At 39.4% G+C, this 27,147-nt stretch overlaps 1 protein-coding gene and 1 long non-coding RNA gene across 5 annotated transcripts in view; one reads left to right on the forward strand and one right to left on the reverse strand.

Moving 5' to 3' along the window:
- Positions 1-27,147, reverse strand: part of GLIS1 (GLIS family zinc finger 1) — a 197,116-nt gene that overhangs the window by 150,678 nt on the left and 19,291 nt on the right. The gene's annotated exons all lie outside the window — the stretch shown is intronic.
- Positions 14,954-27,147, forward strand: part of LOC309344523 — a 69,622-nt gene continuing 57,428 nt past the window's right edge. Inside the window, exon 1 of the long non-coding RNA XR_014157756.1 lies at positions 14,954-15,083. This is a non-coding gene — a long non-coding RNA (uncharacterized lncRNA). The remainder of the gene's footprint in view (positions 15,084-27,147) is intronic.

Genomic DNA, 27,147 nt, shown 5'->3' on the forward strand with positions numbered 1-27,147 from the left:
TGGCCTAGAAATAGATGCTAATAACTGAGGGTCAAGGGAAGACACAACCACACCATCATAACCTAATAATTACTTTCTAAAAATATAGGTAACTACCTTTCTATCAGGCCAACAAAGAGGCCCATCCATTCCTAGACACATGGAACCAACCAGTTCCTGAATGCACAAAGGAAAATAATCCATTGAGTTTGCTTGGTACTCTGCCAATTACTAACAGCATTCTTTTCTACCACTGCAGCAGGGAACCTCTGATGAATGAAGCAGTAGAGGACACATTATGAGAGGGCATGCAACCCACAATGGAAACAACTGATCAACTGCAGCCAGTGGTGAGCTGGCAGCTACAGGAGTCCCAGCAAAATATATTTTATACATTCATCATTAAGAAGCTTGCAACACAATCCTGTGTTCAAGGAGACAACTAAGTGCGTGTAGAAATGCAGCCTTCAAGTATAATATTACAGGACTTGTGGCAGCACAACCAAACTTCCTCTTTGTTCACTAACTGCAACACGGGCTTTTGAAAAAGGATTATGTACCTCGCCTGTGGCTTAGTTTAACTATCATGAAGCAGCCCTGTCATGTTTGATTTATGCCCTTTCCCCTTGATCTACTTACTTAAGGAGGTGGGCAGGTTTATACTGGATGTGAGGGGCATTCTCTTGGTACTACTGCATCTGTAGAACACTTTTTCATCTGGTGCTCCCAACATTCTGAAACCAGCAGGAAGCCATGTAGATGCAGAATCTGCAGTTTTCGGCAACCACTGTTAAGCAGCATCCAAGGCAGTTTGCATACCTACCTAACTGGCACTGCTGAAGAACCATCAAGAAGGGCAAGTAGGTAGGTTTCATGGTACAGTCAAAACTAGTCTATAATTGTGCCACATAGCAGCGTATATTTTGGACACAAAGCATTTGAGCATGCTAAGAACTTAGGAAGGCCTTGATCACACAGTAAACTTTGCCATGCTATATTTATTTTATATTGTATTCCTCCTTTTCCCCAAAACAGAAACTCAAGGCAGCTCACAAAAATTGAAACAGAAAGGGATAAACCACAGGTAGCTGAAAACATATAAAAGATTATATGTACCGGTAGTTAAAAAGTAATTAAACTATAATGGAATTTAAATGATGTAAAAACAAATTATTAAAGTGTATATAGTAAAAACACTATAAACAACACACCATTTAAAAGCACTTTCCTTGAAAGCAGTCAGTTCCCTGCTGGAATAAATCAGTCTTCATCTGCCGGCAGAAGGACAACAGGGAGGGAGTCAGCCTAGTCTCTCTAGGAAGGGAGTTCTGAAGTCTGGAGCAGTCACTAAAAAGGCCCTCTCCTGTGTTTCCACAAAATATGCCTGTGACATAGGAGCCAGCTCCTAGGGGCTGCGGGGGCTTCGTCCCCCACAATAAAATATTTGAGGGGAATGAGCTACCTCAAAGTTGATGGGCACTGTCATTCAAATGGTGTGTATGCACTGTGTCATGTGATTGATTATGCGGGGTGGGGCTTATCTGGGCCCCCACAATATTTCATTCAAGTTGGCAGCCTGGTCTGTGAGGGTGGTGAGATTGAGAGCAGGAAGGCCTCTCCCAGTGATCTAAGAGCCTGGGCAGGTTCATACAGTCCTTCAAATAGCCTGGGCCTAAGCTGTGTAGACTCAGCTTCATAGGTCATAACCAGCACTTCAAATTATGCCCAGAAACAGACTGGCAACCAGTGTAGCTGTTGTAACAAGGAAGTAACATGCTCCTTATAACCATCCCCAGTCAACAGACTGGTTGTAACTCTTTGGTCAACTAAAATTCCCAAGCACTTTTAAAAGGCATCCCTACATGCAGTAATTCAAATGGGATATAACTAAGGTATGTGTTCCTGTGGCCAGATCAGACATCTCTTGGAACTGATGAAGCTAGCACACTAGCTTTAACTGTGCAAATGCACTCCTAACCACCACAGAAACCTGGGCATCCCTTGCTCAGGGTTGAATCTAGGCACACACCCTAACTGCAAACATGCATCTTCAGGGGAAGTATATCCCCATCTAGTACAGACTGAATCCCTATTCTTGTTCTACTTTCTGCCTATTCAAGAGTACCTCTGTCTTGTCTGGATTAGGTTTGTTCACCCTCTGTTCACCCTCATCCAGTCCATCACTGATGGTAGACACTGCTTTAGAACCAGTTATTTACAGAGGGATTTATAACAGCCACTGAAGGTGGGAGGCATAAACTAGGTCCCCTCCTGTCTCCTTGGCCACCACTCAGTGGCTTGTAGCATATTGTGCAGCACCATTGAGAAACCACTGTTTTCCAGCTGCAAGATAAGAGACTGTGAGAATCAGGGATTGACCTTGGACTATTTGAGAATGTCGACAGAAGAAACTTTAGTGATTGTATTATGCAAGATAAGTCACTCGTTGGAACAACTCCACAAGAAGACAGATGTCATGACTACTAAAATTGATAACTTGGGACAAAAAGTGACTAACTTGGGACAAAAAGTGGCTATCAATACAGAAATTATTCAGGATCTGATACAGGAATCTACTTTGACAGGGCAAATTGTTGAGAAGGCAAAGGAGAAAGTTGCTGTTGTTGAACCTAAAGTAATACAAGTGGGAGTCCCAGCCTTACAGAGGCAAATTAAGGACTATAAATTGAGGCCTTTTATGACTGATTTTAGAAAAATGTTGGAATGAAATCTTATGGCTTTAGTTGAAATGTTATAAGGAGTTAAGCATAAATAAGCATTATAGTATTAATGGAAAATAAGGGTAAAAATGAGTTAAGATATTTATATCACAGAAAACAGAGAAAGATGGAAAGGAATTGCTGAAACAATTAATAGAAGTGGAATACAAAAAGGGAGGTGAGAGGAGGTCGATGAAACAAGGGTATGAAAGATAGACTACTGAAATGGTACAATGTATGTTTTTAAATTGTTTTTGTTTTGTTTTGTTTAGGTTAATGTTGTGTTTTGTTTTGTTTAGATTATATTATATATTGTATTGTATTTTTTCCCCTTTTTGTTGTTTTTTTCTTTTTGTCTTTTTTTCTTCTTTTTCTTTTTTGTAAGTTCTAAAAGTAATAAATATTATTATTTTTTTTTAAAAAAAAGAGAGAAACCACTGTTTTCCAAGTCTTTGTCTAGATATATAGACTGCAAAATCCAATGCATGTGGATGGAACAGTAGACTTTCCATAAGAGGTAGAGATGGATGGACAAAACGAACAAGCACCGTTATATCAGCACTGTTATATCAGTGAGGCCATGAAGATTGACAGCTGGAACAAGGTGTTTATGTTGGATGCTAAAGGGGACGGGGACCTTGTGGAAGGCTCTGAGGACTAGCACAATACAGCCCAACCTATTCTTCTTTCCACTTAAAAACCTAGCTTACCGACCTATTCCCAAGTTAAACAAAATTAAGTGGACCTTAAAAAAAAAAAAGAAATACAAAAGGAAAGGAAATGCCACAATTCTCCATCTTTAAGTATTCTTGAGACACTCTCCTTGGCACAAATGATACAAGCCGGCTCTGTAGCAAGGAGAATTGCTTGTTTAGAGTCTAATCAGAATTTGTTTTTCTGACTAAACAGATTATGACATGGGAATAAACAAAATACAGTTAATTTTGGGCTCTGCTCCTTTGACTAGACAGGTCTCCCAGGGCTTGGATCCCTCAGTGATGCTCTTTGACCTCAAGGCTTTGTTTTGCCTCAGACCGCACATCTGTTCCCTTTCTTTTCCTCCCAACAGGACCATTCAAGAACAGGACGTGCTGCCTGCCTCTGTGTCTCACGCATCTCTTTCCAAATTCACAGATTAGAGGGTGAAGGAGGCAGAGAAAGGAAGAACTTACAAGACTGGTGCCTGGTTCAGCCTTCCCAATTCATTCTGACTTTTAGTGGTACCTCATGACTTTTTTAGCATATCTCTTTGCATCAGTGTAGAAATTTGAATGTGTTCCTCTTACCCTGACTGTTCCAGATCATGTTAGGAAGCATCCTAAATTCCAATTTAAGTCATAAACTCTTCAACAGCTACCTGGCATGATGGCTGACTACTGCTTCCACAATTAGAGGCAGCATGCCTCTGCATACCTGTTGTTGGGGAACAACAGTGTGAGGCAGCTATTGTATCAAGGTCCTGCTTCTAAGCTTCCTTTAGGCATCTAACTGGTCACTGTGGTAAGCAGGATGCAGGTCTAGATAGGTTTTTAGCCTGGTACATTAGGTCTCAAAAAGAGACCTGTTGTATTACGCTATTGGTATATATTGGTGGTTTTATAGTGGGTTTCTAATCGTTTTTATTTTTACATATGCAAACAGACCTTTTTCTTATGATCTATCCTGCTGGCTGTGGCTGTTAGGAATCTGAATCCAACAACAACTGGACAGTACAAGGTTGGCCACCCCATTGTGATTTTAAACTTCAATCCTATCCCAATCTAAATCCCCCCCCCCCGAAGTGGCTATTAGATTGCAGCAGGACAGGGGACATCCTTCTTTTTTCTGTAATGGGAAGCAGCTTCAGGTCTATTTTGATAAATACTCTCCCTCAACTAGTTCTGCTCCAAGTTTTTTTTTTAAGCAGTTGTTGTCCTTCATGGTACTATTAAACTGATGTTGTGGTGGTGGAAGAATAGTTGGGAGATTCAACTGCAGATCCTCCCTCTTGTGTCTCTTTGTGCCCTCAGTTGGGACTCACTGGGCGACGACAGCACTATACAAGGACAACGTACAAAGTTTGTTCACTTATTATAGACACAGTAAGGGCAATCACAATACTTTTGTAAAACACTGACATGAGACTTTGTTGTGATCACTAGCATGTAACTCTCAGAGTAGCTTCCAGCCTCAGAGATCTTTTGATCAGAAAAAAATGTATATTTCTAAAATCTTTGACTGAACCTCCCCTGTAAATATAATTCACAAATAAATTTATAATTTATAATAGAATTTATCATCAAAGTCCTTTACCAAGAGTCCAATTGACGAGCCTCTTCATACCTATGGATCTCAGTCTTCCAAGATTAATCCATCACACCCTGAAGAAAAAATGTAGAAAGGAAGAAACCAGTAACAAAGTGGCTTCATGGAGACAAAAGGAAGTCTTACCACCACACAGCAAAGGCAACAGATATCCTTTGTGAGGTAGTACAAATACTGCAGTCATACACCAAGGTAAGATCCGCTTTAGTGATAAAAGACAGTAAAGCCTAGAAGACTCCATTAGGGAGTCATTCTTCCAAACAACAGGGGAAGCAATAATTTTCTACATCATGCTTTCTCAAAACCTGCAGACACAACACTGAAAGCCGGTACAGGTCAGCAATAAATCAACTTCACATCATAAGAACTATTTTTAAAAAATTCAAGATGTTCAAAAGTGCTTTCCCACCATTCAGCAGAAATTGAATCAAGATGCAACCAGCACTGAATAAAGATCTTGGAGGAAAAAACCCAATAACATATTTCTAATTGATCCCTATTGGTAAGATAGTTTGTGGAGCATTATTTCCACAACAGAAACAGTCTATGACAACCTAACTCAGCCTTCTCCAAGTTAGTGCTCTCCAGATGTTTTGGATTTTAATTACCATCTGCCCCATCCAGCATGGTCAAGATGGCTGAAGCTGACGGCACTCATAGTCCAAAACATGTGGAGGGTACCAGGTTGGGGGAAGCTGACCTAAGCAGATAGCCTTGGGTTGTGTGTGGAAATCTCATTGTGCAATTAAAATAAAACCCTCACAATATCTTTAAAGGATCATCCAAAGCTATGTAAGAAGGGTATTTGTTGATTTCACTGTTTGTTTACCAAGAAAATCTGGCAGACTTGAGATGAAAGTGATAGAGAAGCCAGAGGTTAGAATAAATCTGTGAACCAAACACAGAATTAAAAAAAACAAAGGCCATTTGCTGCTCATATTTTTAATACCTCCCCTTCATACCTTCCCCAGACTTTTCTTATTTCCCATCATATCATGGTATTCCCAGATGAAATAATAAATCCTTTCAAAATTGTCTCATTCTCTCCTAAAGCCTGTGCTATGGATACCAGTTTTCATTTGCTAAACATTTCATATTCTAAGGCCAGAAATAGACTTGGATTTCTTAAGACATTTTGCAACCGAGACACAGGCCCCTGCCCACTCCATCCTCCTCTGGTGAAAAGCACAGCTGACATAGTATCACTGGCACAGAGATAACCATCCAAACCAGGTGCTACCCTAAACACTACAAGAAATGAAAATGCTGGTTACGATTGATACCTGCCAATTAGATAAAGAGGTTTGTTGCTGGGGAAGGATCAGGAGACAAGTTGTACCAGGTCGCCAACTTTTTTGGGGCTGCGCACACCTTTCCAAACCAGTTAAATTACCATGAGCACTCAATATCCCCCTCCCACCAGAAAAGCATTTTCACTTCCCACCTCCCCTAACTTTTTGGGAGAGGGAGCTTCCTAAAGAGTACAACTGGAGAAGCAAGAGTCAACCTTCCTTTCCCAGCTTCAAACTCCAAGAAAATAATCACACAGAGATCACATCCACACCATACATTCACAACATACAGTGGTACCTCGAGTTAAGTACTTAATTCGTTTCAGAGGTCCATTCTTAACCTGAAACTGTTCTTAACCTGAAGCACCACTTTAGGTAATTAGGCCTCCTGCTGCCGCCGCGCCGTTGGGGCACGATTTCTGTTCTCATCCTGAAGCAAAGTTCTTAACCCGAGGTACTATTTCTGGGTTAGCGGAGTCTGTAACCTGAAGCGGATGTAACCCGAGGTACCACTGTATTTAAAGTGCATGGCTTCCCCAAAAGAATCCTGAGGAATATTGTTTGTTAAGGGTGCTGGGAATTATATCTCTGTGAATGGTAAACTATAGTTCCCATGAATCTTTGGGGGCAAACAATGTGCTTTAAATGTATAGTGCAAATGTGACGACACACAACAATTAAGCTTGCAAAAAAATTCTATTGGTTAAAGCCAAAAACTTCTTTCAAGACTAATTTCAGCAAGGACAGGTGGACAGGACAAGATCTTGTGGGCACCATGGAAAACCACCTTTGGCACCTGTGGGCCTGTAGGTGTCAGTCAGTGTCTAAGTGCCATATAAGAAAGAAAGAAAGAAAGAAAGAAAGAAAGAAAGAAAGAAAGAAAGAAAGAAAGAAAGAAAGAAAGAAAGACTTCTCCTTCGCCAAATTAGTCAATAACTCTGTGACAGTATTTAAACTAGACATAAAGCCGCTGATGCAGTTGGCAGTAACATGTATATTTATTTGACAATCAATATAAGGTGTGGAATCCCTAATCCAAACTGGGAACCTGGGAACATGTAGGGAATTTTAATTTAGTTTTCTTCCAGTGAAACTAGGAGGGGCAGGGGGCACAATCCAAATGATAATTGTAACAAGAGACATAAGGCTAAAGTCTTACCGTCTGAAGGTCCTTACCACCCACCAAGATGGTGGTGTATTAGCTGTATTAGCCCTGTCCTATGTCTCTACTACTTATTTTTATAAATAATTCATGCAATTGTTAATTGGGCGAATGGTATCATGTCTAGTTTGCCCATACTAAGTTAATGAATGTTTGGCTCTGAAACAAAGATGCACATAAGCTTTAAATATGAACTTGAACCAAAGTCAGTCAGATCTCAAACCCACAAGCATTTAGGTCTGATTCACCAACTCTTAACATTGGATGTTACACAAATACCAAAACCTGGAAGACTACCATGGAGTCATTTCCAGGACACATTTCTAAACCTTATATGTGTGGGGGGGGGGTTGCTTCTAAATTGGCTTCAACTTTCATGTGTGCATTATTGTGGATACTTCACAAAACTCTAATTTCATAATACACATAAATTTTACAATTCAGTTTTATACCAATTTAATCTGAAAGGGAACAGTTTAAATTCATTCTTCCATCAATTGCTAATAGCTAAAAAATATTATTATGTAAACAGCTATGCGCTTCAATGAAAAGCCAAATGTGCAGGTGAAAAAAATACACACAAATGGAAGATTTATAGGTTGTCGCCTTGGATTACCTATTAGCCAATAACATCGTAAATTCATCACTAAAATTAGAGATGTTGACAAACTGCCTTGTATGCTGTCAACATACTGCCTCAACAGATCACAATTTTTCACAGTGACAACTTTCCTAGTGAGCAAATGCTACTCATTCCAAATGAGACAAACAACAAGTGGAACTGTCCTGACTTCTGCCCCAAAACACACAAGCAGAGAGAGGCTCTTGTAAGAAAGAGATCTTTATTCAACACAGACTCAGCAGCAGACACAGAGCTGAGGCGTCTCAGTTCAGGAGTTCAAGAGTATAGCAAGAAGTTCAGAACTAAGGAAGTGAGAAAGATGTCCCAACAGGTTTCCATACCACATCCACTAAGCTTTTAAAGGCAATACAGGGAAGTTTCTAATGTGTGACATTTTGATGTATTTTTAATCTTTGTTAGAAGCCGTCCAGAGCGGCTGGGGAAACCCAGCCAGATGGGTGGGGTACAAATAATTAATTATTATTATTATATTATCATTACATGGTGTGCTTACTGACAATATTTGCTCATCTTAGGGAATGACAGGATTGCTAGCACATGATACATTGGGAAGCTGGGTCTCCTGTTTAGGCTCCTGTTTAGTCACTGACATCTTGGCTACTCAAAGCCCTTGCCAGCCTCCACTAAGTCTTTCCACTCTGCAGGAAGATTCAAGGGCATCCATGCTCCCCATTCTGTAACAACTGAAATTGGGGTGGAAAGGGGATATCCTGCCAATCCAAACCCATTTCAACAGCACTGTGGGGCTCATGGCAGAGACCTCCAACAAAGTAATGCAGTGCAGAGTGCTTTTGTTCAGGATTCTAGACACCCCATCCCAAAATATGCTGATACCTCGTTCTTGTGCACAGTTGTTGCCATTTTGGCTTCATAAGCAGCGACACTTGGACAACTAAACTGGAATTAAAGTGCAAGATGATGATGTAATGTGAGGTCTAAATGAATGTTTGCAAACTTACCAGGCATATGTGCAAAATTATTAATATTAATACTACATAAAATGAAACATGTTTTAATAAATATTTGTTTAAAATTCACAAATAAAGCTGTATTACACAAGATGTGGTGGCAAATGCACATTTGCCACAGTAGTTTACTGCACCAATGAGCTAGCCAATGTTTCCTGGTGTATGCAGCTGTGTAACATCCATAGCTGAAAATGAACATTTGTTGTGAATCCATTGAATTTTTATAAGTACATGTAAAAGAAGAAGAAGCCTGTAACAATATAATCATCTCATTGCCATTTAAGTTACAGATAGGTAGCCGTGTTGGTCTGCCATGGTCAAAACAAAATAAAAAAATTCCTTCCAGTAGCACCTTAAAGACCAACTGAGTTAGTTCTAGGTATGAGCTTTCGTGTGCATGCACACTTCTTCAGATACACTGAAACAGAAGTCACCGGACCTTTCTATATAGTGAGAAGGTGGGGAGGGGTATTACTCAGAAGGGTGGTGGGAATGGGTGATTGGCAGATAGCTGCGATGAGCCTGTTGACGACTCTACGTGACACCACAGATTTTCTGAGGAAAATACAATCTTTAAATAATCTTCCCAACAATACTATACTAGCTACTATGGATGTGGAATCTCTGTATACCAACATCCCACACAACGATGGTTTACAAGCTATAAGGAATACCATTTCAGATAAAACCACAGCGGACTTTGCTACCAAACTCTGCCAATTTGTCCTTACCCACAACAACTTCAAATTCGGTGATGACCTGTTCCTTCAGATCAGCGGCACAGCAATGGGCACCCGCATGGCCCCACAGTATGCCAACATCTTCATGGCGGATTTAGAACAACGTTTCCTAAACTCCTACCCACTCAAACCTCTCTTGTACCTGCGATACATTGATGATATTTTTATCATCTGGACACATGGTCAACAGACCCTGGACACCTTCCACCAGAAATTCAATGATTTTCACCCCACCATCAACCTAACAATGAATCAATCTATGCAAGAAATACATTTTTTGGACACTACTATAAAAATACAGGATGGGCGCATAGACACCACCTTATACCGTAAACCAACTGACCGACAAACATATCTACATGCCTCTAGCTACCATCCCAAACATACCAAACAGTCCATTGTATATAGCCAGGCACTACGTTACAGCCGCATCTGCTCCAATTCTACAGACAGAGACTCTCACCTAAGAGATCTACAGCAAACCTTTTTAAAACTAAAATACCCAGCAGATGAAGTTAGACAACAGATCAACAGAGCCAGACTGATACCCAGAGAGAACTTGCTGCAAGACAGACCCAAAAAAGAAAATAACAGAACACCTCTAGTCATCACATACAGCTCCCAAGTTAAAACAGTACAACGCATCATCAGAGATCTACAACCTCTCCTGGACAATGACAGTTCTCTTTCTCAAGCTCTGGGAGGAAGACCTTTCATTGCCTACAGACAGCCACCCAGTCTTAAACAACTCCTAACCCACAATAATACTACAACCAGACCTAACACGGACACTGGCACCAGAGCCTGCAATAAACCCAGATGCCAACTTTGCTGCCACATACACCCGGACAACACCATTACTGGCCCCAACAACATCACACATACCATCTCGGGACTATTTAATTGCTCATCGTCTAACATTGTGTATGCCATAAAATGCCAACAGTGTCCTTCAGCTCTCTATATTGGACAAACAGGCCAGACCTTACGCCAAAGAATAAACGGACATAAATCCGACATCAGGAACCACAAGACAGAAAAACCAGTAGGAGAACACTTCAATCTCCCAGGACATTCTATACAAGATCTCAAAGTAGCTGTTCTATTACAAAGGAATTTCAGAAATAGACTGGAAAGAGAAGCTGCTGAATTGCAACTTATCACCAAACTTAAAACTATGGAGAGACCTGGTTTGAACAAAGACATTGGATTCTTATCTCATTATACATGACAAAGCCATTTTTCACCTTCTCACCCCTTGCTTTTTCCTGTTAGACCTATTGCAGTCGTTAAGAGTCGTCAACAGGCTCATCGCAGCTATCTGCCAATCACCCATTCCCACCACCCTTCTGAGTAATACCCCTCCCCACCTTCTCACTATATAGAAAGGTCCGGTGACTTCTGTTTCAGTGTATCTGAAGAAGTGTGCATGCACACGAAAGCTCATACCTAGAACTAACTCAGTTGGTCTTTAAGGTGCTACTGGAAGGAATTTTTTTATATTGCCATTTAAGATTTGTTTTAGGAATGCATGTTTAGCAAAACACATTGATTTCCCTGTTTGGGTATTCAGAAACTCAGCAAGAGGAACAACAAACAGTTAAACCTACGTTCAGGTTCACCACTTCCTTCTTATGTGTCTCTTGAAATTACATAATGTCTGCTTTTTCCCCCTTTTTGAAAAGAAACATTGTATTTCATAGTGGCTGCGTTATATCCCAATATAACAATTGTAAGCGATATGTAGGGTAGGACCCAAAGAGATACTTTAGGCATGCCCAACATGGTTTAGGTACAGTACATCCAGTGAGCTGTTTGGAATTTGCATTTGAGAGTATGCCCCTACATCCTGCATCACAAATGACCTTCCTGAGATACAAAAATAGTTGACTATGCAGCATAGGCAGCTGTTGATTGAATAACACAAGCCCCTGTAGGCACATGAAACTAGTCATGCAGTTTTTTCAAACTGACCAGTGGTGCCTTCCTGATGCTGGATTACAAATTCCCAGTGGCGTAGCGTGGGGGGTGCAGGGGGGGCCGGCCGCACCGGGCGCAACATCTGGGGGCGCAAATCCACGGGTTAGGGGGCGCAAATTACATGCCTTGCCCCAGGTGCTGACAACCCACGCTACGCCACTGCAAATTCCTCTCTATTGGCCATGCTGACGGAAGATGATGGGAGTTGGAGTCCAACGACATTTTGAGAGTACATTGGCTACACCTGCCATAGTTAGTGGAACCTAATCTACTCCTTTATGAATTATATCCTTGGGAGGGGGGGCGACCTTCTATCTTACTACTACATAAGTTTCCCAGTGATCTCACATCCACGTTTCTGACCTGTTCCACAGCTACTTAGGTGCAGTAATGCTGCAACATCTGGTACTCTCAAGCCTCCTCCATTAATTATTTGTTGTATGCTAAATCCACTCTACCCTTGCCACTTTACCTACAATGCAGCTAAAACGAACTCACATTCTGGTTTATTTTCACTTATATGTCTTATTAACAACTTCTCACAAAATTATAGTTAAGTCAATGGGTAGTATAAAAGGAACTATTTCATTGTGGTGCCTCAACTTGATCTGCCTACCCTTGAAGGGGCTCCCCAAATGTTCTTCTCGGTTTGTTGTAAGATGGAAAAGACCCAAATTGAGGGGCAAAAGAGAGTACAGGTTTCCAATATTATCTTGTGTTTCCAACACAAGAGTCTGGATGCTATTTCCAGCATGGGATCTGATACTGTTTAAATCAACTGGAACTCTCATAAGACATTCATTCACTTTCCATTACATTCATACAGACAGACAGATAAGTTTAGAAGAGTTGATAATGGTATGATAGAACCATCACTGCTTGTGGTGTATACATTCCTTTTGTCTTGCTATCATCTCTGGTCAAACATGTTTTGCAGCTTTTTGCAGCACTTGAAAGAGTGACAACTGCCCAAATGAGCTGTCTTTGCTGCAGATGTTTCTCAGTTAGGCAAGCAAGGTTACCAGAAGCTAGGTGGGCATACACATCTATAAACAAGTTGTATAATAATCAATTATTATAACTGTGTGCTGTCATAATTAACAACAGCCTTTCTCTCTGATCCTTTTCTATGAACATATTTTAATAATATGTCCAAGCACATGATTTAACAAAATAAGGATTTAGAAGCAGTGGTTGTTACACAAATGCTGTTTCAGTTTTGTACATGTCAGCTTCTTCTACACAGCAGTGCTGAGTTAAAGGTACCACACTGGGCACAGTGCTAAGATTTGCCAGTTTAGATTTTGACTTTTTCTGCCCAAATACTATTTTGACTTGAACAGGACTTTCCTGTTCTGATGTATATGCTATGTTTGTATCCACCCATGTGCATGATTGTCAGGAATTCAGGTCTTTACCCACTAACCCATATAGTACTAAGATCTGCAAAAAAATAATTCTCTTATGTGGAGCCTAAACACCAACTGGCACATGTACAATGAGCTGATCAGTAACATTTTCATGCAATATGACAAGCTGTCGCTGCGTAGGGAGCAACATAAAGCAATTGGCTCTTCTGATTTACTGCCACTTCTCTCAAAACTGAATACACAGCAAGACTTTCATTACACCATGTTTTCTATTCAAACACCTCCACAGGTTTTGCAGAGCCATTCTGCATCCAAAAAAATGTACCAGTGGGGATGCATAAAATACAAAATATGTCTGGGTCTGTATTTTGACTATTTCTAAGAAACATGCTTTAACCGATTAAAATGATAAATAGAAGAGGAGGGGTGGGGAATAAACCACTATGCTATTTAAATCCAACATTTCATGCCCTAGTGATTTTATAGGCTTTATTCTTCAAGCTATCCTTCAATTTTCCTGGATTTTCTCATTTTTCCAAAGGAAATAAACTTTAAGTATAACAAGACAGATGTGTTGTAAATAACAGTGACTATTATTATGAAATAGACACCTCCTGCCAGCTGTAATTTCTTTCTCCAGGCATAGTATATACTATGATCAGAAACAGGGTAGTGCTGACACGTGAGTATCCCTAGAAAATATTCCAGAGGCAAAATGCTTTGAATGCAGAATACATACCACATGACCACAATGGTAGTTTGAAGCCAATTTGTCTATATATACTTCTCTGTCAACAGCAAGGAACCTAGCTTAGCCTCCTACCATTACATTTGCTTTACTGGCACAACCATGCTGTTGAATTCCACATCATGACAGGTAACATGTGAGGATCAACTATCAACCAGATCACTGGTGGTTGCTTCCCACAGCCCAGCCAAAGTGTGCTCCTCTCATAGGAAGTAACCACATGATTGTGCAACCCAAGTGAGTGGCCCTTGAATATTCTGCTACTTAACTTGACCACAAGAAAGTGTATTTGAGATGCTACAATAGAAGAGCCAAAGAGGGTCCTATTATTTTATTTGTCCCTATCAGCCCCTGTATCAGAAATACAGAAGGCTCTGTCTCAACCAGTCGTGGAAGTATGAGCCAGGGTCGCACCATCAACATCCACATTCATTTAAGACAACTAGTGTTCTGCTATGACGTTCAACCTATCGGAAAGAAAATGGAAAGACTATAGAATGAGGTGGAGAGCAGGAACAGGAAGATGCCACAGAAGAACTGAGAGCAATATTGTGGCATCCTAGACTACTAATAGCCATTGCATTTCTTAGCTAAGTCAACACTGCCAAATATTTATTAATGGTGTCCTCACATGCAGTTTGTTATTCTCACAAATTAATGTCTACATGATGCTGAGAAATCTAAACAATCAGCAGCATTCTCCTTACTCACTTTTAGAAACCAATAGGACTCAAAATGTTGATTAAGTGGCAAGAAAATATACCGATAAAGATTGTTAGTAAATGCTGCACTAACACAGTGGAAACAATGGTGTGTGTCAATGGCAAAATATACAAAAAGACCTTAAGCCAACACCACTACTACAGAAGGGAGTCCCCAGCACTTACAACCATTGTGTGCAACAACTTTGTTAAGTTACATCATTGTACCTGCTCAGGAAAAGTTTCTTTTAGTTGGTGCCTAAGTCTCCCCGCGGACTTCTTTTAGTTGGTGCCTAAGTCTCCCCGCGGACACGGGTGGCGCTGTGATCTAAACCACTGAGCCGATAGGAAAGTTGGCAGTTTGAATCCCCGCGACAGGGTGAGCTCCCATTGTTCAGTCCCAGCTCCTGCCAACCTAGTAGTTTGAAAGCATGTCAAAGTGCAAGTAGATAAATAGGTACCGCTCCAGCAGGAAGGTAAATGGCATTTCCGTGCGCTGCTCTGGTTTCGCCAGAAGTGGCTTAGTCATGCTAGCCACATGACCCGAAAAAAACTGCAGACAAACGTTGGCTCCCTCGGCCAGTAAAGCGAGATGAGCGCCACAGCCCCAGAGTCGTTTGTGACTGGACTTAACTGTCAGGGGTCCTTTACCTTTACCTTTTTAAGTCACCCCGCACATCCATCCCAACTCTGTCTTGTTGATTCAAGGACCAAGTACACAGTCTGGCTAGCCAGATGGACTACAAAGGGGTAAATGCTGTAGGAATCAAGTCTGTAAACTATATTTAGCTCACCTTAAAGCAATATTTAGAGCACAGTTCCTGTCTATGGTACAGAACATATGGGGTCCTATGCCCATCAATGCACAAGAAATCATTGCTTCATCTTTAAGAGTTGTTTTGGCAGCAGGATGGGTCTTTTGGAAAGCCTGTGCCAAAATAATCGTCCTTTGTGGAGGAGCAGTGAACACATTTGAGGACTTGTTACATTACAAATTAAAAGGGAAGCTTGGTTTTTTTAAAAAAATCACATTCAGCACAGTACAGCTGGCTGGCATGGATATTGGATGGCGTGGATGGTAGAGACAAAAATGAAAGCATCAAAGGATAGGAAGCAAGGCCAAACTTATACTCCACAGCTCAAGCAAACAATAAAAGTATTCATAGGAAATAGTTTGCTTTAATTTGAAAATGCACAGAAAAGCAGGGTTGTCCCTGTTGTGGGCACGTTAAGGATCGTTTTAAGAAATTGCATTAATTTACAAAGCTGCTAGGCATACTATTACTTCAGTAATGCAGCAGATCCATCATGAACAACCACTTCCTTTCTAAAACAGATTTAATGTTAGCTCACCTCCAGTCAGGCAGCTCAAGATTGGGAGAAATGGCCTGTGCCGAAGCATCTAGGCTACATTTTCAAAAAGAACTCTTGGATATATGTTTTAAAAGCAGATCAAAGCACACTGTGATTACCATCTGTCACAGAAAGATAGATGTATGTTAGTAATGTGATGTATTTGTTGTTATATTCTGTACTGGGACATTATAGTTCAACCACCAAAAGTCATGGCCAAAACTAGCTATGAAACCTGCTGCCAATAAGTCAGGACCAAGGGATATGGAAGTTTGATATTTAGTAGGTTGGGGGGGGAGAGAGAGAATCCTTCATCTGTCTCTGCAGTCCACAGACAGATGTTATGGTATTTCTACCCTTTACAATTATTGTTAACTGACTGTTCTTCATCAATGTTATTATTTGGTATATTCTTGCATCTGAGATATAGCAATTGCTATACACAGTTTTCAAACCAATGAAATGCAGGTTTACAATGTCTCATATAAAAGAGGATCATGGGGAAGGATCTCATGTATCACCAGCATATCCATCACAAGCCACACCCTCCACACAAGCAAGGTGAGACAATGGTGCTGTATCAGTTCATACTAAAAGGATTGCCCTACGACCATGATAGAATTTCGGTTGCAAAACAGTAACACCACCTGGAGTACTGATATTAGCAGTAGACCATGACATCATAACTAATTGGACGCTCTTTCTCATATGAAAAACTAAATTAAACACACACACAAACACACACAAGGTAAGGAAGCATTAGGTCTTGTTAACTACTCACTATATATATATATATATATATATATATATATATATATCTCAAACAAACTTTAAATAATGGTTGTGACAGCACGTCAGAGCAGCATAGATTCCACTCAGTTTTCAGTGAAATAAATGAAGGGACCGTGGGAACCGTATAACTTCTACATCCTCAAAGGTCCAGGGCATGGAGAGTATTGGACTTAATTCAAATCCCAGCTCAATGTGACTGGGTAGCCTTGGGCTTGTCATAATCTCTCCAGGATTTCAAGTGTGGATAAAATGGGTTATAAAAGCTCTTTGAACATAAAATGGAATTAATAAAATGATAAATAAGGCTGTAGAGATTTGATGGGATACCCACACGTAGGGTACTTGTGTCTAGTCACAGAAAGCCAGGTAAGAAAGCAACAGACAAAATATGTTGCTAAACTTGGGAATGAAAAACTGATGGCTAGTTCTAGTGGGGCAGAAGAGGTGGAGATTAAATATTAATTAAATTAAAAGATGAACACTGAATTAATGTAATGCCTTTTGTATATACAGTGTCTAGTGATATATATATGATTCACCTGACTCACAAAAATATTTTTTGGCCAGTTAAATGTGAGAGTTATGGCAATATCTACACTACAAACTTAAAACTCTTTGCCAGTCTGTTCCTCTTTCCTGGGAATACTAGTGCATTCAGCACCTGCTAAAAATGTTTTTGTTTGTACAAGCATATTCAGACATGTTGAATGTTGACATGCGTTTTAATCTGGTTTTTAACTTATCAATGATTTTAATTAATTTGTTTATGTTTTAAATGCTGTCTTTCACCGAAATCTTGTTTTATTCTTTTTGTAAGCCACTTTGAGGTTTTATTACAATCAAGAAGTATATAAATCTTATGAAACAAAATTAATATATAGTTAAATAACCAGGAAAACTAATGAAAAATTTCCCATGTCTGCATATAGCCTTATTGTCCAACGCATTTTTGGACCACTATGGTCCTTCATCAGGGAAATTCATATATATAAAAGTTCAATATACATGGTACAGTATATAATAGTACAAGGGAGTACATGGCACTTCTGTGTATCTGAATTTCCTTGATGAAAGTGGATCAGTCCAAAATGTTTCCCCTCGCTGTGCTTTTTGTTTCATTTTCTAAGCAGATTGGATGCAAAATCACATTTCATTATAAATTTAATAGCAGGTGGGGGGAGGATTGAACTAGACACAATGCTAAAAGTGTCATTGGATTCCAACCTGAGTATCAGGTATGTGGGGGAGGGGTAAGAGGTGAGCTTTAACCCTTCCTTCCCCAGCTGTTCCACCCTATAGCTTACTGAAATTAATGAGTAAGTTAATTGTAACAAGTCATGTTGATTGTGAAGGAAATGAAGTGGAACTAACTCATTTTGGATTGAGGCCACTGTTTTTAAGACTGCGGCCATAAAAAGACAAAAGCTTTCAAAGAAAAATTATGGGCAAAAAAACAGATTCTGCCTCAAACCTGTGCCCTCAAAGGCCAGTCACTTTTTTTTTTTTTGAAACTATTTTTCAATGTAAGTGGTTGGCACTTATGCCCTTCCTTGCTTCCTGCTGATTTTCCTCTGCAGGCAGTGTTTAATTTTTAGAAAAAGGTATGCCAGGGCTCCGAGATCTGTCTAAAAACATCATCCCCTGATGCAAAGACCTGGTTGTGTGGTGGTGGTTCTGTACACTGTGAAACACAAATGGCTACTTCACAACACCTTTGCACACACTGCTTATAGTAGCAGTTCCAAGAAACATAACTTCATCCCATTCTTGCAGTCATGACTACAAAAGGATTTGAGATAAATTTCAGCATGAATCCAACATATTATTTAGTGTTTGCTACATTAATGGAAAAATGCTTCTTCTCAGACCTGTACTAATTGGACACTCACAGGATGAGCTGCAGAGCTAAGAGCCAAAGTTGCAATCCCTGCTTACATGTAAATATTAGCATCAAGAGCAATTAGGCACATGGTTGTTCGAACTCTCTACCACTAACCAAAGAGGAAGCAGGGAAGTGGTGGCCTACACAGGGCAAAACCCTATGGTATGAAATGTACAGAGTACAGAGTACACAATGATAAACTGTGCATTACTCCCGCACTACTTGCAACCTTTTGCCCTCCAGTTGCCGCCAACCTACACTCCATTATCCTGGGGAGTTGTAGTTCAGCAACATTTGGAGTGTCAAAACTTCCCCACCCCTGGCCTACAATATAGCCCATCCCACCCAGCCACACCATCCTAGTCCGTATACCCATTCTGCTAATACGCCATGGTTCTTAAACATTTAGCCGAAGACCATTATGAAATAGTATAAAAGTGGGGGCGTGTCCTAAAATAAAACAACTAATATCTGAACGGATTATGCTGTAGAAGGGGGTTGTATGAGCTTATTAACACTGGAAGTAGCTAATGGATAACAAGAAATAGATGGTATTCTTTCTTCAAGCAATTATAGTGTAATATAAGGCTCTCTAACTTCTTCCTGCCTGGTCCTTTGGGCCCATGAACAAGTCAACATAAGAAATAAAATTAAGTGTTTCACTTATACAGCTTTGAAGCAGACCTTCTTTACTACCGATGAAATACTGCTCAACTCATTAAATGCTAAAATCTCTTTTATAGTTTCAAATATCATGTTACCGCTCTGCTAATGCTCTATTTTGGGGCTAAGCTTCTAACTATTACAATTTAGCACAATTTCAAATGGACAGTTGGCTTTGATAAGTTCGCAGCATGTTATGAAAAGGGTTCCCCTGATCTGCAGCAGTACCTGCAGAAGGGGGGAAATTGTGGGGTGAAGGAAGATAGCTTTTGCACTGCTGGAAAACCTGGTTCATTAGTTTCAAGAAAAGTTTTACCTAATTAATGATTAGTAGGATTTGTCCTAAAGTATTTCTTTTCTTCCCGAAGTGAACAAAGAAAAAGAAAGACTTGTTACCTTAAAACAGTGTGTTCCTTGGCCGGGGGGGGGGGGGGGACAGTTCCTTGATGTCAATTTTTCTTCTTACCCTGTCATACTCCTACCCCTCCAGTGTGAAACCACAGGGGAAACAGAGTCCTAGCTTCCTGTTTTAGAGGAATTGCATTAGTATACAGACCCTAAGGCAACAAGTTAATGAAAAATGAAGATTTTATAAAAGTGTTGGCAGCCTTATAAAGTATGTGCCTGAAGTCCTTGTGTATGCAAGAGTGTGTACACAAACTTGGCTAACTTTAAAAAGAACATTTGACATAGTATGACCTTTACATTATTAACAATCACATTTCTTAAAGTGCAGAAAGGTGAAAAAATAGATAGACGAAAAGACATTTTGGGGGGAATTTAATTTTTTTATAAACAAAACTCTGAATCTGGACTCCCAACTCTTCATAAAATTATTTGAATAAAATAAAATGCCAAAATTTAACCAGACTCACCAGGAATCATTTTATAAAAAGTTTTCAGAACATATCTCACATTTTCTTCTGAAATTGTTTCTTGACATACGGAATAGAGGCCAAATTCCTGAAACCTGGAGTACCTCTGTTATGACAGCTATACCCAAACCACAGAAAGATCTTGAGCAAGTTGAATCCTATAGCCCTAATTCACTAATTAACGTGGTTGCTAAATTATTTACAGGCATAGTGATCAGCAGACTTTCAAAAATTTTACCCAACTTTGTCCACCATGACCAAGTCAGATTCATAAAATAAATATTCACAGCCTTCCCTTTTAGAAGGGTTCTCAATACAATTTTATTTTTAGTCAATCATATTCAGAACCTACTGTTCTCCTGATGCTGAACACAGTCAAGGCAACTGATCATTTAAACTAGCAATATCTACAAGTCTACATTCCTTTGGTATTAGCACACCCTGGCTTGATATGCTTTATAATTTAGATTACGTGGCACTGGCCCAAGTTTTGGTAAATGAGGAATGCTGTTCAATATTTCCCATTGGCCAGGGCATGAAACAGGGCTGCTCACTGACTCTCCTGCCTTTTGCCCTGGCCATGGAACCCCTAAGCTTTGGCACTGAAAGAGGATGATGACGTGAAAGGTTTTGAATTATTTGAAAGAACTAATCTTATCAATATGTTTGCTATTCTTTTCTGATCCTGAAACATGCTCTTATGCACCAACTTGCTATATATGGCAAAGTATCTGTGTCCATTGTTAATGTCACCAGAAGTGAGTTGATGTGTGTTTACACACCCTGCCAAACCTACAACTGCACTGGCACAAAACAACTGGCCTGAAATTCTGTAATACCTACTATAAATAACTGGGAGTGAGTATACCTAAGAATCTATCTAAACTAGAAAAATTGAACTTTACTCCCTTGATAAAATATCGAATAACTAACTCAATAATTGGTCAAAGCTAACATACTAATGGTTGGACAGCCTTTCTATAACAAATGATGTCATTACCACACCTTCTCTACGTATTCCAAGTCTTACTAATAGGCACACCCATCTCTCATGCTGATAATTGGCAAAAAAATCTACTAAATTTTATTCATGCAAATAAGAGACCTTGGCTATCTCATAAAACCCTACGTAGGATCAAATGCACAATACACAATATCCTTTTGATTTTACAGGGCTCAGACCAGGTCCCATGGTTAAACATGGAGTATAGAGGTCAATACATTATGTGTTCACTCCCATATCAGAAAATGGACAAGAATAAACTAAAAGACATTAACTCCTTCTAAAATCAATTTAACCATATGGAAAGAATGGAGACTGAAACTTTTATCATTTGATTCCTTTTCAATCCCAATAACACAACACTCTTCCTTTTGCACAGCCTAAGGCACGATGGTAGCATAAATCTTGTTACTTCATATAATTTAGCTACTGACATATATTTTAAACAGCTTAGAATATATTGTAGAAAAATATACTTTCTTATATTTCTGTACCAAAATTGCCACCTTGGCTTGTCAGTGGAGAACAAGCTGCTGCTGAATAAATGAACATGCAGGGGCGGAGGCAGGGAGGTGCGGTGGGTGTGGACCGCCCCGGGTGTCACCACTGAGGGGGGTGACAAAATGTTGGGAAGGACTCACTGCAGGGCCTGCAGTGAACCCGAACCACGGGTCTCTCCTGGGAGAGACGCAATGGCTTGAGCATGCACAGGCTCCGCACTGCCCAAACGGTCCGCCCACTGCCTCCTCCCCAGCTGTACGGCAGCTGAGTGGGAGGAGCAGGCAAACTCTGGAGGCCCCACGGTGCGTCCTGCAATGTAATGTAGCAGGCAGTGAGGAGTCTTCAACAATGTGTAATAGTGGAGGAAACGAGACATGCAAAAGCATGGGTACAATTTTCAACTGTAAAACTCTGGTAAACTGCTTTATTTCATGTAACAAAGCTCTAGAAATGCTGTGCATTGGATCCAAGGGAAAGTGTACAGAGGGAGGCTGGCAGAAGCTGCCTCTCCTTCACCAGAAGCCCTCCCAGCCCCCACAATTCATCTCCAGAGTAGCATGGAAAACTATGGAAGATGTCTCCACTCAATTTTCATTGATTCCCCACTTCCTTGCAGTCTCCTGTATCACAACCTACTCCATTCAGCAGGGTCTTCTGATCCTTGGGAAGGCTTTCAGAAGAGGGCTGTCACAGGGCAGCGAAATCCACTTTTGCCAAACCCCATCCACACACTTTACTCTCAAGTCCAACCCTGTGACTTTTCCCTTGCATTCAGAGGAAATCCCATAATGTAAAAATTACTATTACAATTTAATGAATATTGAATGCTCTCAAAAACATAACTTACACATATATTTTGACAGGTTCAAGATTAATTTCTTTTGGTTTTTTAAAAAATACCACCACTTTCACACAGATTTTTCTTTCCACATTTTCCTATGCCTCATGAAACAGTACAGTTGAATGGGAATGAGACTACTTACTAAAAGGAAATAGCCCTCGCTATTCTACAGCAACAAATTCTCAGTTATGCAGGATTAATTTTGGTTTTTTCTTTTTTCTTTTCAGTTCACAAACCTCATCACACAGAACACAGTGACCTATTTACAGGAAACATTTGTCAGGCTGGAGAATGCCTTGAAAAAATATATAAATCCTACTGCCTGGTTTTATTTTATGAGTTCTGGTCACAGTTCCATCCTCAAAACAGTATTCCTGATGACCTTTAATCTTTCTCCTCACTTGGAACTTGAGTCAGCATCACTCCAAAAGTCGGAATGAAATCTGTGAAATGTTCTATAAACTGTGAATTACAACTTCATGCCTTAATCTGCAAGAACTCAGTAAGTTTAATGACAAATTGTAGTAGAGAAGGGATTTGTCTTGGGACTACAAAGCAGATAGTTTTGGTTACTTTTTCCCAGCAGGCTTCAGACAGCTATGAAGCTAGTCGAACTGTACCAACTTATTAAACAAACCCTCTTTGGATTCATAAAAATGCTTATTTAGCACACTGCATGCTTGGAAAGAACCACAGGAATAAAATTAATTAGCATTGGCCTGAAACAGTTTGCATTTCCAACAGTAATGCAAGAGTGGGTAGAACAGTCATCTCAAAACCTTTATTTAATGCAGTCACCAAGTTTTTTCTTTGACGAAGCAACAGCAAGCTGAAGGTTATTGAAAATTTATTCACCCACGCTAACTGCAGACTCACAAAAATAAAGTGGCCATCTGCTAAAAACACCACCTTGCCTAAGGGCACACATAAAATACAAATGTAAACACAATTTTCAGTCAGCCATGTATACATGTGTGAAACTATCTATAGGGTAAGAAACACTCCAAATTTCACTTAGGAAGCGCCAACAATTTTTCTTGACTATGCGTGGGTGATTATTACTATTTTGGAATATAAGGCTTCGGTAGAAGAGGCACAATTATTACAAACTCAGCAGTACTGCACACACATTCAAAAGTAGTGTGGAAATACAGCAAATTACAGAAAACACAGCTCTGCTCAAACTAGACACTACAAATCAAATCTCTTATGCCTGGGGAATTCATTTTACTAATGAGGCACTGGATAATATAAAATATTATTGATTATTGATATTGACTTCTCTTTAATATATTTTATGAACTTTTTCATAACCTGCTGAGTTTATTTTAAGAAAAGTGGCGTATGAATTTCTAAATGAATAGTGCTATTAAAAAGGGGGTTATTATTTGTAGTATAAGGCACATCTATATGTTGTAAAATATACGGATTACTGAAAGTTGCTGTCTTAATATGGTAAATAAAAGGCGACAACATTTAATAATGTATATTGGACACCAAAGATACTCTATCTCAAAGTGATCCCATATTCCAGAAATACAGGTGTAGGAATTACAACATAACAGCACTCATTTTGCAACAAATATATTAAGATTGCACTGTATAATAAAGATACAGAAGAAACAACTTTTTTAAAAAAGATTTTATCTTTAGAGGTTTATCATTTTTTAATAAATATTTCATGAAGCCGCTTAAAATATTGCAAGATACAAATTCATTTAATAAAACCTTTTAACATATAGTTACTCACGATAAACAATATTAGAATCACCAGCACAAAGTAGTAGTAACTCAACCATGCTTTAGTTAAGTTCCCAGTTATGTTGTTTTTCAGTCATCTTAAACAAAACAACAGTTGGGGCCTGCCTGATCTCTAAAGGTATAAGGCTATATATCATAATTGTGCAGTTGCTGTTGAGAAGGCCCTGCTAAATTTCCTCACAAGTCTAATCACTTTTACTGGTCTGAGCTAGATGAGGATGATTACGATGGTTTTAATTTATTATCTTCCCTTCACCCTAAGGTCCCAGGATGGGTTACAAGAATTTGAAATACTACATGATAAACAATTTAAAAGATGGAGCAGGTCCTAAAAGTATACACCTCAGGGTGTCAAAGGCCACATTAAACACATACAATTTCAGGGTTTACCAAAAACTGTACACCTCTGTAGGAATCCTATCATTATTGATTTATGTATTACCTGCCCTACATCCAAAGGTCTTGGGTCAGGTTACAGTATCAAAAACACAAGATTTACACAAGAAAATTAAATGCAAATAAAGCACAGTAAGAAGAGAGTCCACAGAGATAATAGAAGAGAGAAGAGAGGAAAGATAATGATTTTAAAACTGATTATCTAAGAGTATTTAACTTTTTATCTATATATCTATCATAAACTAGTAAAATGAATTCAGTAGTCTGGACTCTCGATAGAGGGATAAACTTTATATATTGGAGGAAGCCCTTGATGAGAACAATGCATATTTTCTGTGCTGTCAAGTTCTGTCCCAGATTTATTTCATGCTCCTGCTGCTTCATTAGAAAATTATTATTATTATTATTAATTTTTAAATTTTTTATACCATCTTTAGAAAAAGAACATGACAGTGTAAAGCAGTCAACAATCAAACAAACCTTGGTGTGCAACAATCAAATATTTCAGTTCAAACTGAGGTTAGTGAGTTTGTGAATAAAACCAAGGAATTCTGTTTTACAGGAAGCAATCTGGACTAAAAGAAAAATTTAAGACCATTCTCTTCTGTATTTTTTAAGTGTTAAATTAAGTGCTACATTACGTGTTACATTAAATGCTACATATAAGTAGGCTTGCCTATTTTATTTTTATTTTCTATTTGACTTCTTCTTAAGCTTACAATAAGCACTAATACAAAACAGATAACTTTACCAGAGTTAAACAAACAAACATTCTCTGGATACAAAACAGCCTCCTTGTTCCAGTAAGCTTATAAATCTCTTAAGACTGAGATCTAAAGATTCAATCTCAGCAAATTCAGTTCCATAGGGATAAAAAACTGTGGCTGGCACTAAAAGTGCAATCTTATACATACCTTCTTGGAAGTAAATTCCATTGAGTTACTGCCAGGTAAGTGGGTGCAGCCTAAATTCACTAGGTTATTTGTCTTGAGACCTCTGAATGCACCAAACTTACGTGTCATATAGGATAGCGTAGACAATGTGGCACCCTCTAGATCAGGGAAGTCCAACCTTCCATACCAAGTGGGCTGCAAGAGTACTTTGACACAAAACCTCCATCAGCCCCTTTCAGCATGGTCAGGGATGATGGGAGCTGTAGTCCACAACACTGGGAAGTAGCACTATTTCTGATACATTCATTCAGGATTGGCTTGGTTCTTGACCAATTGGCAAACCCAGGTTTGCTGCTGCCTACTTTTGCTCCACTGGGGAATTGGCTGGATTTTTATTTTATTTTTTGCCTTGTAACCTATTTTCCTTAAAACTCCATGTTTTTCCCACCTTAGAAAACTCTTGTACAGCGCAATCACAACTTACATGACAACTGTGTTCCTGGGGGCTGTGAATAAAAACAGAATCATGTAAAGACAGAACAACCCCTGGAATCACCCCTGCTGCCTGAGATCTCGTGAGATTGGGACCATCCACGGGAACGTCCCAGAGGCCTTGTGCAACTGTCCCAACCTTCCAACCACCAACCTTCTAGTTAACAGTCAGTTGCACTGACCCACTGCTCCACCTGGAGAGCCCTTCCACAAAAGGAAAACAACATATTAAGCAAGAGAGCCTCATTAAATCACCAGACAACATTGTTGTACTCATGGTCCAATTTAGATCATTTGCTTCAACTTGACTATCAAAAAGGCAATCAATTGATTGTCTAACATTTCATACAAATGCATATTCACCTTCTTGGCTAGAAACAATTCTAATTTTACAAGCAGGTATAGTCCATCAAAAGGCAGTGCCTTTTTCTGTGTAAACTTTCCAATTAAGGCAGTGCAAGTCCTTTTCCATTTACCTGGCCTTTAAAATGTGTTCTTTTATCAGGTTTTAATGTCCAATGCAATTTAATCAGAAACACATGCCTCATAAATATCATCTGTCATGTTCCATTAGTTTCATGCAGAAAAAGTACAAGTCAATAAACAAAGGTTGTGCCATAAATCTGCCTTGAACACATTATACCACAAATAAGAAAATAAAAACACGTGTGTCCTTTGACCTGAAACGTTTTAAAGATGGGAACTCTAGGTATTGTTTTATACCTTCAGAAATGTTTTAAGTGTTCACAATTAAATTGCATACCTAAGCAACCTCGATTTACATAATGTTGATATGTAGATGGTGATTACCCAAAAACCATGCCTGCAAGGTACCTGCTAAATCACATCAATGCTTCTGGGGTTGATACCGATAGCAGGAACTGCACAATGAAAACCAGTTTCCTCCACTAGGCAACTCTTGTATAAAATACCCTTGGAACTTTGAGAACCCCTTACACGTAGCAATTAAGAGAGATGGTGGTTGGTTGGAAGGCAAGTTAATCTTACTGACTTGAAATCTGGTTGAAACTTTTCACAGCAGTGAATGCATGGCCTGACATACTATACTGCATAAGAAAGAAAGATCT

The sequence above is a fragment of the Podarcis erhardii genome (genome assembly GCF_964252035.2).
Source record: "Podarcis erhardii genome assembly, chromosome: 6".
Classification (NCBI taxonomy): domain Eukaryota; kingdom Metazoa; phylum Chordata; class Lepidosauria; order Squamata; family Lacertidae; genus Podarcis; species Podarcis erhardii.